The sequence below is a fragment of the Vidua macroura genome, chromosome 3 (assembly GCF_024509145.1).
Source record: "Vidua macroura isolate BioBank_ID:100142 chromosome 3, ASM2450914v1, whole genome shotgun sequence".
NCBI classification, from domain to species: Eukaryota; Metazoa; Chordata; class Aves; order Passeriformes; family Viduidae; genus Vidua; species Vidua macroura.
Window position 1 is genome coordinate 78051693 of NC_071573.1, and position 20217 is coordinate 78071909.

Sequence of the window (20217 nt, forward strand, 5' to 3'; positions counted from 1 at the left end):
GTTTCCTTTCAGCAACAAATTAGGGGACTAGAAAATTACTGTGTTGTTCTGACCAAGGCAATAATTCAGACTTCAGACTTAAAAATAACCCGTGGTGTATCCCTGCATATACAACCACCAGCAGCATGACAATCAAAATGACATTGATTCAGTAGGTGCTCTTAATCATTGTTATAGGTCTCCAGCCCAGTGCTGTCAACACCAAGATTGGCCAACATCTGCTCTCAGGCATTTCAGCGCACATTCCTCCACACCACTGTACTGAGTTTGTGTGCCAAGGCTTTGGTAGCAGGGGGGCTGCAGGGGTGGCTTCTGGGAGAAGCTGCCAAAAGAGCAGTCCCCATGTCCAGCAGAGCCAAAGCCAGGAGGCTCCAAGGTAGACGTGCCACTGGTCAAGGCTGGACCAATCAGCAGTGGTGGTAGTGCCTCTGGGATAATAGATTTAAGAAGGGGGAAAAGTTATTGCATCGGAGCAAATTGCAGCCAGAGAAGAGAGTGATAATATGTGAGAGGAACAAGTCTGCATATACCAAGGTCAGTGCAGGAGGAGTGGGAAGAGGGGTTCCAGGTACCAGGGCTGAGATTCCCCTGCAGCCCCTGGTGCAGACCATGGTGAAGCAGCTGTGCCCCTGCATCCATGCAGATCCACAGTGAAGCAGCTTTCCATCTGTAGCCCATAAAGGATCCTACGCCAAAGCGGGTGGATGGTCAAAGGAGGCCGTGACCCCATGGGAAGCCTGTGTTGGATCAGGCTCCTGCCAGGACATGCAGATGCTTGGGAAAACGAGCCCACACTGGAGCAGGTTTGCTGGCAAAACTTGTGACCCTGCAGGGGTCCAACCCCTGGAGCAGCCTGTTCCCGCAGGACCGCACCCTGTGGGAAAGACTCACATTGAAGAAGTTGGTGAAGGACTGTCTCCTGTGGGAGGGATACCACACTGGAGCAGGGGAAGAGCCTGAGGAGACCTTCCCTGAGGCAGAGGGAGTGGCAGAGACAAGGTGTGATGAACTGTCTGTCCCTCTCACTCCTCATCTCCCCATTCTGCTGGCAGGGAAGAGGCAGAGCAATCAGGTGTGAAGCTGAGCCTGGGAAAAGGGAGATGTAGGGGAAAATGCTTGTGAGATTTGGTTTTATTTCTCATTGCCCTACTCTGATTTGGTTGGTAATAAATTAAATTCATTTTCCCCAAATCATGTCTGTTTTATCTATGACAGTAAATGCTGAGTGATGTCTCCCTGTCCTTATCTTGACCCACGAGCCTTTCATTGTATTTTCTGTTCCATGTCCAGATAAAAAAAAATATGAAAAGCAGATTTCCATCTTTTTAAAATCATTTAAAAATTTGTCCTAAGACAATATAGGCATGGATTCAGAAGACTGGAACATTGATGTAACCAAATAAACACCTCTTTTGCAATTATTATCTCACAGGTAATGTTTTTAGAGCTCAGCCTGATTGCACACACCATCTGTCTTCTAACATAATACAGAAATATTCTCTCTAATCATATCAGTTGGATTAACTGAATTCAAAATATAGGTTATATCATTACCTTAGAAATTATCCAATTTGATAGTCATGGTATAGAACTGTATCCAGTACAAATTTAGAGATATTTTACCAGGATGCATCAGGAGTTTTTTGGTTTGTCTGTCTCCTCAGGCACTCCCGGTATTCAGTAGTTGTGCATTGGTTCTGCAGCAAGAATGGCAAGGCAATTCTTACATTCAAATGATATCCAGTGCAATATACTTCAAAACTTTACAATAAGATCTTGCCTTATAATATTTGGATTGCTAGTTATGCACCAGCTTCAACAGCAAATATCTGTCTTTGTGCTGATACACCAGGGCATGAGTTAAGGAATGAGCTAGTATGGGAGAAATGAGTGGATATTATTACTTGGATAACTCCAGTGCTTTCATTTCTGTGCATAAAAAAAATTAACTTTGGTGCTCTGGTTTGGCAAACTTGTAACTCAGGCTGATATCATGTGTGGAGGTGAGTTTGTGTGTCTGTATGCAGGACTGCATACAAGAACATGCTTGAATTTTACTTTCAAGCCTCCAATCTCTATTACTTTCCTGAAGTCCTGTCAAAATTACCTGGTTCCCAGGAATCAGCTCTGGGATTATAGACTGTTACCTCTGGTCCAAATCCATTTTGGGCTATTCCTCATGGGAGGTTTTTGTTTGGGTTGTTTTTTTTTTTTACCTTCCAGGCACTGAAAACCCATATATTTCAAAGCCGAATCACAATTTTTCTTTGGCATGCATATTTTATTTTGCAAACACATGTGGTTTTCATGCAGTTAATATTTTAAGTTTAGAAAGCCTAAAACAAACACAACAAAAATCAAAATCCAAGTAAAGACCTTTAAAAATAAAGGGTATAATGGAAATATAAACTGACCCTCAGTTCTGTAAATACAGAAGCATAACTGTGTTGACTTTGGGTTAGGTTCAGTTCAGAGAGGATGAATGCAATATTTATTTCAGCATGAGCTGCAGGCATTGAAGTTACTGCCAGTTATAAGTGAAGTCAGTCCTATAATAATCAAAATTATAATTGAAGAATATATTGTCATGAGAGCAATACGTTATTCTTGTATTAAAGAGGGAAATACATTATTCTTGTATTGAATTTTGCCTCTTTTCTCTTACTGTGATTAATGCTCCAAATTTTTATGTATTTAACTCTTCCAGTGTTATAATTCCTGGACCTTTACAACAAAGATATGTCTGCTGCAACAAAATAAAATGAAAAAAAGAAAGAACATACAATATTATATTCAAAAAGAGAGTTATACTGTTTAATTTATTTTTTCAACACTGTCTGATCGAGTATGTCTTACTAATGCAGCCTTAAGTGTTGGGTTTTAGTGGAAGCTTCTATATATAGTTCTGAAGTAGGTCAAAAGTTCCTTTGGATGTATGCATCCTAACAAACCAACAATAAAAATTTGCAACGTGATGCAGTTTCTGGGGAAAGCCATTTGTTTCACAAGTTCCTTGTCTGTGATGGCGCTATGTGAACTTAAAAGTACAACAGTTGCACTGACAAAATCTATAAATAGCAGAGATTTGCTTATCTTCTCTGGTAATTAAATTTCGTAGGACTGCATTGGAAAAAAAACCATATGCCTCATTTGGCACAACCGAGCAAATCAAAGGCAAACTTCTCATCAAAAACATTTGTTGTTTTAAAAATAGTCATTTCTGCTAAAAAGAGGCTAAAAGCCATTCTCTATCAGTACACTGGTGCATCTCTATGTGATGTAATTTTTAATATTTATTATTTAATAAAGACCAGTTCTTTATTTGTGAACTCTTAAGAAAAAGCTCATGATCAGAAAGCTCCGATTTAAAGTCTGCTTTTGATCCAGTTAGTAAATTACAACAAACATTTTCCCACTGATTTTCAACTCCTGTACTGCAAACAGTTCTGTTGTATCTAATTGACATGGTCTTAAAGGATGTGAAATAGACTGTTTGTGAATATCACCTGAAGTTAAATCAGAGATTTCAAACAACCTTTTCTTTCCCTATGATATTGTTCCTTCTACAAAGAGATGTTTAAGAGACAAGATCTCAGTCTTTTCTCTTTCTCCATTCATCAGTATATTTCTCAAAGCTTTTGTCAGACTTGTTTTTTTCCTTTTTTCCATTATATAGTTATCATTTACTTTAGTTCTTTTCTCTTGTTATCTTAAAATTTTTCCATCTAAAAAATCAAATTACACAGCGTCTGCTTCTTAAGAGTTTCTAAGATAACAGTGGTCTCAGTCAGCCATTCATTTCTTAAAAATCCCAGATTAACCTTTTGCAAACATGTTGCCTCTGAAATATATCTTCCTGTTGGGTTCTGCGCAGGCTGCTCTTTATTCAGATTGGACACATGTAAGTCTTGTCTTAAGTCACAAATGGAAATTACACCAGTACTGTCTTTACATTTTCCCAATGCTAAATATAACAGCATTACTCCACAGTTTATTCTGACTATTGACACATCTGTTGGAAATATCCCAGAGTAGAAGACAGTTGGAAAGAAGACAACCTTGCAACCAGAAGCAGCACAAGCACACGTAGAAGACACAGGTGGTCTCTTGTTTCAGGAGTCAGTGCCAACACTTAGTTTTGGCATGAATCTGTATAAAATGTTAGAATTGCTCCTCTTTAAGGAAATGTTTGATGGCTTTGTAACATCTCTCTGCCAGACACGTCTCAGGGTACTGAAGACACTCCTAAGACACTGAGATGCTCCCTGTGCTCTAGTTAACTTCATCTTTAACTGGAGGTGATATGTCTGTTTTCATGCCCTCTGTTTCACAGTTGTTGCTATGCATAGGTACAACCAATATTTTTTCACTCCTTCAAAGGTTCAAGAAAGGCTTGGGAAATACTCACATGAAAATTCAGACTTGTTTATGCAAAATGTTTCCAAGGAAACCATGACTCCTTTGCACCTCCTTCTCTGGAAAATTGTTCATTCCTTTTGAGTACCAGTGTGGCAGGTAGTGACCAGGGTGTAGCCTAAAATGCCCAGTCTTGTCAAGGAGCAGGTTCCAGGTGAGAATGAGTATGTTCTAGAAGCAGTAACAAGGTAAACCCTGCCAAGTTAGTGTGTCTTTGAAAACTGCTAAAGCACCATTATTAGTTTTTGAGCCCAGGAAACTCTCATAAATGTGCAAGCAATCAAGAGTACAACCTGATAAACCCTTAGGTGTTAGCAGCTGTGCTGTTTGTAGTTTGACCATCATTGTCTAAAATCCACTCTGCCATAGTAAAAATTACTGATCCAAATTCAGAAGTGAAGAAAGCCACTGAATTTTCTTCCTCTGTGGAAAGAGCAGGTGAGTATTGCACTCCTTTTAATTCACTGAACCTAAAGTCATCAATTCACATACTAAATAGAAAGGCTGTCTGAGGGCTTAACATAAGCTTGAACACCAGACCACTTAAACTAGGTCTCTTAAGCTGGGTATCATACATAGGTCACCCTTCTCCTACCATTCCCAAGATTTTCAACCCTGTTGCAAGCTGAACTCGATACATTTGTAATAAACAGTTCCCCCCTCATTTTTACCATGTAATTTCTAATTAAGAGGTTGAATTTCAGAGTACCATGTCACTAGCTATCATCAAAATCTTTTAAATTGAAGAGCAATTATTTTTCCTTGTTGAAATGTTCACATAATAAAAAAATTATCAAGATTAGAATCCACAGATTTTTTTTCCAGAAATATCTTAGATTGTAATAAATTCTGTGTTTTCCAATACTCTGCAGGTTCCTCACAACTTGTTCCTCTTTTCTACACCTCCAATTAACAAGTCTTCTTTGTGGGGATTTGGAAGCATCCCTTATAGTACACTTCATAAAGCTTTCCATGAAAATCAAAGGAATGGGAATTTGGAGAAGGAAAAGGAATTTGGAGAAGGAAAGGAATTTGGAAAAAGCATCAGGAATATGGTCAGCACATAGACGACTAGAATTTTTGTGCCTGATTTTTAAAATACTTTTCCTAATTTAAGACCAGCTTATTTTTATGGGAATGAGTCCTTAGCTGTAAATTAGCCACCATTCGGTCCATGGAAAACTTTCTTTTTGAAGAAAGTAAAGGAGTGATCAGAAAGTACAGCATTGAGATTAGCTCAGTTGGTTGGAACATGGTGCTAATAACCCCAGGTTTGAGAGTTTGATCCCCATACAGTCCATTCACTTAAAAGTTGGACTCAATGATCCTTGTAGGTTCATTCCACTTCAGAATATTCTGGGATTCCTTTCTGTAATTTATTTCATCCTTCCCGCTATTGAAGCGACTGCCCTTGTACAGTTCCTGCTTCCTAGCTCATGCCAGAGACTGTGCAGAGGGCACTACCTCTAACCAAAACCCCAAATTTCTGCCCTCAGCTTTTGCCTTACACCAGTTTTTAGCAGACTAGAAAAACTATAATTTGAGATAGGGGCTTTAAGTAGGACATCTGGTTTGACTTGCATCTGGAAGGAACAACAGTTCAGCCAAAAAAAAGTTAAACCTCTTATGATATAATTAAACACATCTGTGAGAAGAGATGTATTGAGTAATATGAAAGGTTCAGTAATATTGGGCTAGGAGGACTCTCAGGAAATGAGGCAGCTAGTCAAGACAGCCTTGAAGTCTGGAGAAGAAAAATCTGTATGTACAGAATGCAGATTGTTATATATATTTCAATTGAATCACAGAAGTGAATCATGTGCCAAACAAAGTTAAAATGGATCCTTTGAAGAGTCAATGTCAAGATGCACAATGTAAACAATAGCTGTCAGAAAAAAACAAAACAGAATTTTGCAGAAATTGAATTTAAAAAGTATGAAGACCAGTATGAAATAATATAAGAAAATATTGTGTTTTTCTGGTATGCAAGTTTCTGCATAAGAACTTGCATGAGATCCTTTGGAATATTATTGAGTGGCAGTCAATATAAAAGTGCCAACCTTACCTTCCTGTAATCATTTTAAGCTTTCTTGTCCTCAGTAATCCATTGAGGTTCTACTGCAAAGTCAGATTGTCAAAACAGAGGTGCCAAAGTTCTGTTACAAGAGAACCAAGATACAAAGGAAGATATCAGGGTGCATTTACAGAGATTACTCCTCTTAAAGCTGAAAAATTAAATTTCAGATACTGAGGATGGAAATAATTAAAGGAAAATACCCTATGAAGAAGTACTGAAAAGGTTATGGCTTTTACATCATCACAAACATGTCCTGGAATGAATTCTTTCAAAATATATGTTTAATGTGTAACAGTGAGAGAACAGCTGAACAAGATGAAACCAACTAGAATGAGCAAATGTGCAAAGGGCTTCTATCATTAAAATCCCTTGATATTAAGAATATCAAGATATTAAATATGCTTCAATGCAGTTTTCTGGAGAACAACATGAACAATTTATTCTGTCCCTCTGTAACAAATGGAAAATTTTAATTTTTTTTCTGTAGCATTTAATTTTATGTAACCAATCCAGTATCACACTTTGTACTGTACTTTGTCATTATACTTTACCAATATGTCTTTAATATAATCCCATGAACATTTTGTTTGTTTGGTTGGTTGGTTGGTTTGGTTTGTTTTTAATAGCAAGATCCTGGATTAAGCACATCTTCATGTTGAGGGAATTCAAAACAGAGTATCTAGGAAAGTCTGAAAAGTCGGAGTTGTGTGGTGATAACCAGATTATATGTGTAAGTTTTATTTGGTCCCTTATTGGGCTCACATTTGTCTCACACTACACTCTTTCTGAGGAGAATTCATCACAGTTTGATTTGTTCTCTGTTTGTGCAAAAGAAGGCAAAGTCTGGCTGGGAATGATGCTGCAGCAGCACTGACTAGGATCTCTGAATGCTTTAATGTGATGCCCAGAAGAACTTGCTTCTGGGAACATCAGGCAGAGAAATAAAAAACATGAGTGATTAAAGCACATTTCCTCTTTGGAAAGTTATTGTATAAACATGGAAGTGCTTTATCCAACAGATGTGTAAACTTTGTGTCTTTTGAGCCATTATATCTGCTTATCTAAAGAAAATGATTTATTATGTTTTATTCCCATGAAACAGAGCAATCTGCGGTATATATACAAAGTTAGAAATAAGTTAATCCTGACTTACACATGATTAAAATAATTTTTAACTGAGGGACAACTCTGAAATATTCAGTACATACACGTACTACATCCTAAGCATGTAAGCAGTCACAGGGAAATCATTGTGTAAGTATACATTAAGCAGTGACCAGGGAAACATTCAAATATCATAAAAGAGGTTACTGGTCTCTGTTGAAGTAGATAAAGTAATAGCTTTGGAATGCAGAACAGTTAAAACAACATGAGCAACACTTATACTGCAATTAGAAAAGAGACAACTTCTTAACAAAATAAACTGAATAAATCTGAAGAGAAAGAAATAGGAAGACAAGAAGCATAAAAATTTGCAATACCATCTTTTAGATTGCAAACACATTTGCAGGTGACCAAATTTCCAGCAATGCTATTTTTCTGTTCACTAACATCAGCATTTTTGACCTTCTCACTATTACATATATTGATGGACTGCCTATTTTACAGCCTCGTCACAAAGTACCAAAATTAGAAATGGAGGAGATTGAAAATAGCTAACACACCAAATTGAAAACATTGAATAGGTCAAAGTCACAGACTTTGCTGTAATCCTTTCCGGAATATATACAGAGGCAGAGCAGTCTATGTTTCATTTCTGTGCTAATCATTGTAAAAATTCTCTGAAATGTCTGTCTGTGAACACATTCCCACAGAAAAATAACTTTGTGAAAAAAGGAAAGTAAAATTCAATCCATATTTACAGAATTTGCAGCACACTTAAAATTGACTAATTCTTTAGTTCATCTATACACAAAATGACAAGAATGGGCTATTAAAACCAAAACAGACTGAAATTGATAATTTTCTTGTGCACCTTCCAAAGAACTGTCAGAGCCTTCAGACAGAAGCCTCTTCTTATTGGGAATACTGAACCCTTGGCTACTCATCCTAATTAAAATGTAATTAGGTAAGTGTAATTATGCAATAATACCACTCAAAACACTTTGCCTGTTTTCCACAATTTAATCCACAGTTGAGCTCACTATGGCATAAAATTCTGAACTCAGATCTCCTGACACTAATTGCATCTTCACCCCAATTTAATCTGACGTGTAGGCAGAAGCCTAGAGCTGCCAGGAATATTTGTGGTATGAACTATGAGAGAGGTCTGGGAAGAACATCCATGACACGTGTGGTAGATGTGCAACAAAGGTAATGTAAATATTGACTGCTACAATGAGTATCTACTTCGTAGAAACAAATCTGGTTATTTCAAGGAAAGATGAAATTACTCATTCAGTCCTTGAGGCATCCTGTCACATAATTTTAGCCATCTGAAAGACAAATATGTATTTTAAGGTAGTCTTTTTCAGAGACTACTGCCTCTGTAGTCAACAAAAAGAGGTAGGAGATCAAATAATCATCCATCTCACACAAGTGTAAAGTTTAAAATAAATGGTAGGAGCTGCTTTCTTCCTCAACTTGGACTACCAAGAAGAGCTGGCAAAAATGAATTTTGACTAGATGCTGAGCTTCTAAGACCAGTAAAGTGACATGGAACCTGCCTCTGCTGCAGAAAATATCTCCAACTACTACCTCACCATCAGCTTTTCATGTCTAAGGCAATAAATAGAAAATGCTGGACAGCCTAAATCAAACATCACGTGATATCTGTCACCTCATCAAAGTTTCAGGTTCACTGAAGAGACCCTCAGAAGTCCATTTCAAAACAGTGGAACAATTCCACTCTTCCCAAGCCAGTCACATCACTGCCTGACCTTAGTTGCAGTCTGATATACCTGGAGCAAACCTCAGGGCTAAAGGAACACATATGTGTGTGTGCATGCACACACAAACACATCACTGTCTGTTTGCAAATATCTGCAGTAAAAATGCCCAAGCCCTCAGGCCATGCCAAGTAGGCAGCTCTAGTTAACACTGGCACCATCCACAGACTGCTGCAGACAGAAGAAGCTGCCATGAGCTCCACAGTCAAAAATTCTTTCAGGACAACCTGCTACCTTCCCTGTTTTCTTAGTCTGTACAACTATTAATGTTGTGCATGCCTAGAGAAAAGCACCTTGATGACAAACAGCCATTCCAGTTTAATATATGCAAAGCTAGTGCTAGTGCCATTCAGACGGGCTACAAAGAGCTGCTTGGACAAATAAACTCATCTCTCAGCCAGAATAAATGCAGTCTCTTTTATCTCGTGTCATTCAGCTTCTGTGAAGCCTTCAGAGCCTGCTGAATTTATTAGTAGTTGCCAGTTATTAATGTGTGGTTGGCACTGCAGGATCATGGTTTCCTTTTCCTAACTGCAAGTTCTTTTTCCTACCCCTTTATCACCTCACACACTCCAGCCTGCTTCTGTGGACCATTCCGAGCTTTGGTGCTTATGCCAACATTTGAAAGCGATCAGCACCCGCCTACCACAATTACATCATGACCTGCAATGATGAATGGACTCTTAAAGGAAAAAGCATGTTAAAGAAAAAAAAAACATAAAAAACCACCCCAACAGGACAATCATGCTAATCTCAGTAAAAGCATTCTGTTCAAGATGTTGTAAAATTTAAGTCAATTACATAATAAGATATTAGAGGAGAGCAGACAAATGAAAACAGGGTTTTGTTTGTGATTCTGCTTGCATATGAATAACGCTCAAAGGTCAAGAATTAAACTGAAAATGGCTGGGTACCAAGAAAATATACCTTTGTACTTTTTGCCTTCTCCAGGATGTCAAATAATATAGTCACCTTAGCTGGCCTTAGTTTTTATCATTCCTTGAAAATACAATCATACACAAAAATATATCGACAGCAAGCATGCTGCTCACTAATTAAATTTAGAAATCACTAGAAATACTTGACATTAAAAGATTTAAATTAATTTTTTGAATCCTAATGAGTACATTTTTCAATTTAGTATTGTGTGTATTTCTCTTGAGGATCTACTGAGGATAGAGAGCATTAAAAAATAATTGGCTTTAAACCCTGGTAGATTAATGTTTTGTCATGATTTACACTGTCTGTTTTGTATTCAGCTCTAAAGTTGTTTTCCCCTCTCTGAATCATGTATTGTTAATTCAAATGTAAGGTTCTAACTATTATAATAATGAGACCAATATAAGTTAATGACCACATTAATTTCTTTTTTTTCAATAATCACTTTATCACATGCCTGAACAATCTTTTGGTTAAAATTACAACATTTTCAAGAAAAACAATATCCTAAAGCATATCCTGAAAGAATAGACAGGTATATTCTTCTGTGACCAATGGAAAAGTGGATAAAAATTACAAAACTCGATTACACTTTGTAGTATGTTAATATTTTGTCTGAATGCTTTTTCTGAGATGTTTAAAAACATAAACTACTTATTATTTTAAATATCTCAGAAAATCACCCCCAAGCAGATTTTAAATTGCCATACATTTATCTTTCATTTAAGTAAGAAATAAATCATAAAAAAAATTATGCAAAATCTTTTACTAGTTAAAAAAAAAAAAAAACAGTCAATTTTCCATCAGTCATACCTAAGAGCCTCTTAGGTCTTCGTCTTTGAAGAAATACATTAAAGGGGGTTAGAGGTTTCACAAATAAATTGGCTGGTAAGCAATATCAATGGTGCCCTAGATTGACCCCATCTATAATTGTTTGCATATCCTTGCAGTTAAAGCAACAACGTGTTTAATCTCTGTGTGTTTATTTTGATCTATATACGGACCTTAAAGGTCAATGTGATTTACTCACATTTACTGTTGGTTATTAAAAATGCTGAATAAAGTGATGGAAAGGTGTTAGAAGGCATTTGCAATTAGGAAAGAAAATGACAGTCTGCATGGAACTGCTTACTCACAGTTTTATCACAAGGATGTTTGGGGCTTTTTCTACTCTATTTTCACAAAGCTTTATAACTCACAGCTTGAGAGAAATATATCAAAGTATTTTTTGCCTTCAGTAAATGGGTGGCAGGACTAATCTTTCTTCCCTGGATCTTACATGATCATGACTATTATAAAATTATTGGACTAGAGAACACAAGGAATATAATATTTTGCACTCTCCTGGTTTTGGGTTTGGTTTGGGGTTTTTTTCCTGGGAATTTAAATTACATTGTTAAAATTACTGAACTATTACCAAAACTGAGGAGGAATATCAGAGTACTCCCTAAACATCAACCCGCTGAAGTAAAAAAATTACTTATTCATTTCAAGAGATTTTGATTTTCTCTGTACACTGAAAAGATTTCCAAGTCACAAAACCTAACATTTAATCATAGAGAAAGTGCTCAGCTTTCAAATTTAAAGTTTATTCTATTTTGCTATTCTGTCTTACTCAGTATTTTATTCCATTAGGAATTTCTATGTGAAATTAAAATAAGAGAAGAAATGAAAAGTAGAAGAAAGAAGTCAGAACAGAAAGCATGATGAAAAAAAGAATATGAAGACAGAAAAAAAAAAGCCACAGAAAAGAAAAAGACCAAAAGCAGCAAACAAAAGTAGGAGGAAGACAACAAGTCTTCAATTCAGTATAGCCCATAAGCAAGTCTAACTTTAAACACATGAGTAGAGGAGCAGAAATCAGAGTCCCATTCAAACCTTTGAACTGACTGTACCCTAAATGGAGCATCTTGCTGAACCAGTTCCTCTGGGAGCAACAGATAATGGGAAGGACTGATCTGAGAAACATTTTCCCAGCTCGCAAGCTTTGACCAAATCCAATTGCAACATCACATCTGGAGATAATTTTTTTAAATTAAGAAGTTACAGCTTTTCAAAATAGATTAATACCTGATTATGTCAAAGCAGTGCTTAGGTCAACATTTCTTGTCCTAAATCCAGAAGTTTCTCAAGAGCAGTGTCATTATTTTTAGAGATTAGACTGGATCATTCATGTAAGTAATACATAAGTGGTCACAAATTTTCATCTGAATTGTAACAGAACTGAGAACTCTCTGAAAACATCATTTTACTGAGCTTTTTTTTTTCTGCTACAACCACCTAAACAAGGTCTTTCACTTGGGACTTTATGATTCAACATCAAAATCAGCTAATTTACTGAACCCAGTCAGATTGTTTCCTGACAGAAAAATTGTGTATAAAATCCCTGTTTTGCAGCTACTCCACAAACATGATTCTTTCACACAGCATCTCAGGATCATGCCCTGCAGCACTGACAGGAAGACCTGGAGCAATGCCAACATCCTTACATTTATTTACAGCTGAGGATAGTCAGAGTAGGAGTTATTCTCTATCTTTTCCCAGCTAATCTCCTGCATACAAAAGCTCTGGTGAGCTCCTAAGAAAGTTCCTGCTGCCTACCTCCTCATTAGAGCCCCAGGATAGCAAAACATTCAAGTTCAGCTTTAAGTAATACCACGAGGTTTAAAATATATGCTGAGGTGCTCTGCAAAATGAAGACTTGAAGCTGGAGCTTTTCATGGAGTCAAAAGATTTCCTGCCCTCGATCCATGTTGTTGAACGCCCAGTACTGCAAATCAGCTTAGCTGATTTCATCACACAATCAAGTTGTAATTTTTCTGTTTGCTACTTTACAGGGGGAGCTTGTCTGGCAAGTGTACTCAATCATCTCTCTTGATATATCTCCTATTTCACTAAATACCGTGAGCTACCGAGCAGTTGCTCTGCGAAGTTGTATCTCCCCAGGGTGCAACAGCATTGTAAAATGCCAGTTGCCATTTTTTATTTGTCCCTCTAAGGGACAAGCCCCTTTTGGCCACTAGTAAAGCTTTTGAAATTCCTTGATCCGCTGCAGCCCATTTAAACCATGTACCCAGGCCAGAGAGTTACTAGAGTCAGATGCAGCCCTCCCAGCTAGAACACAAGCCTCACAGGGAGCCAGGTGAAAAATCCCTTGCTACCATCAGTGTAAGCAATTCCTGCCTTTCATCATCATTTCCCCAGGGGGAAAAGCAGTCTGGACAACCTGATGGATGTTTAGGTACCACAGGTCTGATGCCCAGGAGCACACACAGGAGTTCTTTGCTGCAATCATAGACCTGGAGCAGAGAGCAGATGAGGAATGGAACAAAAGCAGTGCCTTTTGCATGTCACCTTTCTGTACCCTCCTGCTTCTTTCAGGCCACATTATCAAATACACTTAGACATTTGCAAGTGCATTTTTAGATAGAGCTAGGATAACAAGTGATTTATCTATGAGCCTCTTGAACAGATTTGATTACTATCAGGACGATAACATACCTGAGACCAATTATTCATGAAAATGCATATTTGATTTTGACTAAAAATTGTGATTGCCACATCCGGTTTACTTTCTTACTTTCTGAGTCAACAGGTAATAAGTGGACCCAATTATTTCATAATATTTCATATTATTATATGAAACTGCAAGTTAGACCAAATCAGTTTCAACTAATTAATATTCATCTCTTTACTTCATGCACCTTCCAGCAGCTTGAACCCAAACTTTTCTTGGAAAACAAAAATAGCAAATATTTGAAAGTAGGCAACTATCTTTTAGTAAGTCATTCCTCATCCTACAAAAATGCACTTGATATGGTTTAAAAAATAAATTAATTTAAGGGAACACATTAATTCTAAGGGAAATATTTCATCCAAATTATGTTCTTCTAGCAAAGCTTTATTTGGTTGTTTATCTGTGTATGGGTAACTAAACGCGTTATTTGCTTTCAGAGTTGTCCCATTTTGAAATATTAGGTATATAATTGCTAAGTGTACTTTCTTATTTACAGAAAAATGCCCCTTTTTTTTTTTCCTGTCCATCTATAAGCTTTTGTCAAGAGTTGATACAATTGTGGTATAAGGTGATTAATGGAAGGCAAGTAAAGGAGTAATTAATCAAACCATATAAGAAAGTAAGAATAAAAAATGATGCAAAAATGACAAGAATAGTCTAAACTCCTTGCGCTTTGGCACCACTGAAAAGTGACAAGAGAAAGAGGCCAAAAAGTTCATGAATGTGCTCCAATTAATCTGCATGCACACTGCAATGCTCTTTAGTTTGGTTCATTTAAATCTGAAATTCCCTTCCCTGTTGAAGTCAGCTAGTTAGCCAAGATGGTGCATTACTGTTATGATCACTGCAGCGCATATAATTTAGATTTATCTCTTTAGGGACTCAGCTCCACCCTCTGCTAGCTAATATGCTCACCATGTTTAATGATGCAAAAAATTTCCCTGAGTACAGGTTATTTATCTTTATCAGGGGCTGCTTTCGGCTGGCTGTCAGTTATCAGCCAGAATATTTGTTCCTAAATGGTTTGTACTCATCCATATTCCAGGGCAATTCTGAGGTCCATATTATCACTGATGTTTGCAATAAAAGTGTTTCAGTTCTTCAGATACACCTTAGTAATACTGATTTATGAGTCTGGACTGGCTGTATTTCTGATGCAGTGATATGAACCCTGGAATATCTATAACTGTCATGGAAGTGAAATATCTATCCAAAATCTCAGAAACAAAACCCACTTCTATGGGTCTTGAAGAAATATGAGGAATGAAGATATTTCTTTGAATACATTTTGAGGGGAATGAGTCAGAGGTGTGTTTTTTAAACTGAAGATCTGTAGAAAATAAAATAAAATTAAGAACAGACCAATGAAAAAAAGACAGATGAAAGTGTGAGGTAAAGGAGACCAGTGAGAAAGAGACAAGTCTGGATGAGAGGTAGGGAGAATAAAAGGAAAGAAACAAGAAAAGAAAGAACTTTGTACCAGATGAGTGAACACTTTGAGCCTATAAGATTGAAAATGATAGTTGGAAAAGTAGAAAACTTAAGTTTTGCACTTTAAAGTACTTTTCTGCACAGCAACATGAACTAGCACACATCTTAAAAGTGAGACATAGATATCCCAAGTGAAGAAAGAGTTCAAAATTCTCAATGTAGCTCTGCAGCACAGACATGAGCATTATGCTACAGTTCAAAGATGAGACTAGTGAGTCTGGCAAGTAAGAAAGAATAAAGACATGAAGTAAGTAAATTACAAATTTTTTATAGTTTTGACTAGGATGACAAAAAGGGCAGCAACTGCGTGTCAGATTTGATGTATGCAGTATAATAGGCTGGATTTTCTTTTCATGGCATGCAAACATCTGTGCCACAGAGATTCCCAAGCTCACAGCAACCAAGCCCGTTCCAAAACTGGAAGCAAGAAAGCCAGACACGCTCTCCCCAGGGTGGCATGCTGAGATAACACAGCTTCACTGCTTCCCAGACCTGAGCTCATGCCTGAGCTATGCTGGAGAGCCACACCAGCTTGTTCAGTGCAAGTTCAGGTGTCTCCAACAAAAGACATACTTCAGAGAGTAAGAAAAGTTAATTCCCCAGTTTACATTCCTCACCTGTGTCTATAAAGACACAATAACACCGTTATTCTCTCCTTGCTCTCTGTGCACCCACTTGGTAAGGCAGAGTAGTAGAATCATAAAATCATAGAATGGTTTGGATTGAGAGAGACCTTAAAGATCATCTAGTTCAACCCCCCTGCCTGAGACAGGCACACCTTCCACATAGACCAGATTCCTCAAAGCCAGTCACACAACCAGAGAAGTTGCCATCCATAATTCAAACAAAATTTGGTGTTGAAGCTGGCACATAAAAGGTTGCTTTCAATTCAGAAATGTGAACAATGAACATTTTTTGTGAACAATTTGAGTGAACAATTTTTATTCCAAAGCATTCATCTAGCAGACAGGTGCTCCCTAGGGCCAGCACATGCCTGCTACATCGTCTACACAAAGGATTTTGTAACCAGCAGCTACAGTCATTATCCTTTGTCTAGGCTTAGGCACACGATGGCCATTCTTCTGGCAGCAGTTCTGCCAGCAAAGAAAGCTGTCATTCAGGAGCTAATGGAATATAATCAGAATTCATGACCATATCAGGTCTGCTGGTTGAATTGTCTCTCTTTCCCCTTGTGCTTCACATTTTTTTGTGGCTCAGGTCTATCTGAGGATAAGGATCTGAGTTCAAAAAATATCTCCTCTGCCATGCTGAAGTAGGGGGTACCTGCTTATTGAGGAGGCTATTGACAATAATCCATCTTTCCTAATATACCACAGAGTCCTACAGTTAGGAACACGAGAAATAAAGTGAGTGACAAGAGAGGTTCAACAGAAGAATGAACCCCTTTATTGACTTCTGAGAAGATGAAATGCCTAGCCAATCTGAATACATCAGATTTGGATAAATTTCCTGAATCCTTATGGTGAAAATGAGAATGTACCTTGGATATGTGTAAAAGCATTGCAATGGACTTTCTTGATTTTAAGCTGTTTGCAACACTGAAGCTGTTACAAGTTTAAATTATTTATGACTTTTTAAATATGAAAGAAAAAAAAATACCCTAACACTGTGAAAAATATGATTAATTTTCTTCAAAAGCCTCTTAAGTGTTTTCAGCTTACATCACGTACAAATATTAATATCACAACCAGAAAACAGGGTGTAGAATGGAAATACAGCACACATACTTGGAATCCACTTTTGTTGCTTTAAGATGATATATTTGTTTGATTTCTATCATGACATGTTCTTCCTGCTCTGAAGTTTTCCAGAAGTCTGGATTAATGACAAAATGATCTCCCATATAAACTTCCACAATGATAATAACATATGCTGGCATAGACAGAATACTGCTACAGTACCACTGAGAGCCTCTGAGAGTGTGAAATAAATGCACAGCACTCAAAAAAGAACTTAATTTGTGTTTTATTCTCAGTATTACAGAGGTAAATATTAAGGGACTTAACTAACTGACCATTTAATGCTAATAGGATGATATTTAATATTCACATGCTATGATAAGTATTTGAAATGCTCACTCTGTAGTGTTAGATAAATTCCCTATTAGACCCATCCTTGATAATGTGCATATTGTTTCTGAATGCAATTTCTGAATTATTTAGAAAAGACACATTTTTCTACTGAGACATAAAATGAACTACAGATTTTCTGCAAATTCTTATTACCATTAGGTCTAGACCACATTATGGCCAAATTATCATGAAAACCCTCGAATAAAGTAATTTAACAGGAAGCTGTTAACCTGTTAAAGCACCAAGAAATACAGATCAAACTGAAATGAGTTTTAGTTGTATGCTTCTTGATTCAACTATTTAGATAATGTACTTTCATTTAGACCAGCAGCTAAATGTGTGAAGGATAATAGCCTTTCTTGTGCAGGTATAACGAGACATCAGAGCAGTGATACAGAATAGCAGCAAAGAAGAAGGAAAAAAGAAGTTCTGATGCCTGAGGTTTTCTTGTGACAGACCCTTTTTTGAAAGAATATGACTATGGAAGCAACAAGTATTTATGTCAGACACTTTCATACATCTGAAAAACATGAATCTGTCACCTGATGAAAACTGATTATGGGCCATCAAGCTCAGAAGTGGAAATTCTATGCTATTGACAGAAAAAATGCACAACATAAAGAGGGAAAGATATTTATGCATGTGCCATCTCTTAAGCAAAACATAAACAAATTTTCAAGTTCAAGTTTTTTTCCCTCTTCCATCATACATAAAATCAGATCAAAAACTTTAAAGGATGGATGAGACAATATAAGCATACTCTTCACTCTAAACTTCCTCTAATTATCTCTAATATGTCTTTAAAAAAATCTAGTTCAAACTGGCAACTTATTTTCCAGTGGCAAAATGTCTTCTTTAAGTACATCAATATATATGACAATAATGATAATCTGATTTTATGTTCTTTGTGTATTTAGATTGCAGCTGAATCACACATTTTTTTACTTCCCTAACTCACTTTGTTTATATAACAGCTGACCTCAAAACAATGTGGAAACACTTCTGGCTTCCTCAATTTTTATCTTTTGTATCAAAATTTGCACATGTCATATACTACTCCAAAAATATTATTGATCTTGACCCTGGAACAAAGAAAAAATCCTGGAAAATTTAAAGGGAAACTTTAGCCTGTACTTAACTCCATACAGAGGGATTTTGATGAATGGAAGTCCTTAACCTGGGACGATATTATCAACTCTATTACTGTATGACTGCTATTAGAGCCAGGAAAATGCAGCATTTCTATTTTTCAAGATCTTTCACTATTTCATAATTTTTCTTCACTGAAAATTAAATCAAAATTTCTATTTTTAGAATTAAATAGCAGGTGGACTGCATCCATTTGGTTACTCATTTTTTCGTCCTATGCCAATTGCAGTAAGTTGTTATACATCATTCAAGGCAGGGTGGAATGTGATGCACAGTATGTTTACTGTGCACCCCTCCTGGCTTGCTAGGTTACATGAGATATGTCTGCAAATTTAGCATACCAAATTTACATGTGAGCTATTCACATAGATGTTGGCCTTTTTGCAAACAGAAAGAGCAGCTATGATGCACAATCTGTTTAACTTAATTTATATGTTTACTCACGTTGCAATGCCATAGATCAAGCCCTAGGAATGCCTGTTTCTTTCCACTAACCAGCATGAGCAGTTTTGCACTGCTCTTGGTTTCGTGTCATAGGACACTTCAAATAATTTTTACCTTGGCTTTACTTTTTTATTCTGTATTTGAAAAATCATTACAAGGACAGCAGCTACACAGATATTTCAGGTAGCATGCTTTTTATTTAGTTATTTCTCTCCTGTCTCCAATTTATGTTTCAATAAAAAAGTTTAGTGCTCAGCAACTTGTGCAAAAAGAGGACAACTAGCTTCTGTATACTAACCAAAGTTCTGTCTATTTCAGTAGTCCAGGAAAATTGTTCCAGGAATATTGAGACCACCGGTATTTTTTCTTTTTGTTGCCATTATAATTACAAAAAGCCAAGGTGAGACCTGGACCCTGCTTGGACTCAACATTGCAGAATAAAGTACAGAGCAAAAGATAGGATTGGTAGCACTGCTGAATAGAGCTGACAGGAATCCCAAATGTTTCAGTCTCTAAGACAGAAGGTACATCTTTTTCTCTTGCATAAAGGATTTGAATTAACTTTTGTCTACTACGTTTCATATGTGCTTTAGCCATTGGGGAGGGCTTTATTCTTTTTCTTTCAAGGTAGGAATGATCAGAAAAGAAAAAAGGGAAGACACAGCAAAACTCTCTAGGGAATTAGAAGGATGTATTGCAAGCTACTATTAGCGTTATGCCTTTTGTTTTAGGAGGAAAACATTGAGAGAAAAAAATATTATGGGCAGTTTTTGCAAAATACTCTTAGAAGCTATTAGAGATACAAAATATAATAACAATGTATTAGAGGCAACAATAGGGTACAGGAGATTGTCCTGATAGCTTACATAAAATGGAAAACTCATGCTCTTAGATGCAGAAAACAGATGAACAAATTATTTCTGTGTAGTAATAAATAGAAATACAAGTAAGCCTACCTGGCTGGCATTCCAAAGCTGGCAATAGGAAACAAAGGAGGACTTTCACTTATTAGCTGATGTTATGAAACCACCAACAGGCTATCTATCTATCTATCTATCTATCTATCTATCTATCTATCTATCCATAAAGATGCATTGCAGGATATGGAATGTGACCAAATGGAGCAGATGAAAGTGGATTTTTTCTTTTGTTTTGCCTTGACTGTTAGCAGTTAGGTAATATACTTACATTTTCAGAACTACT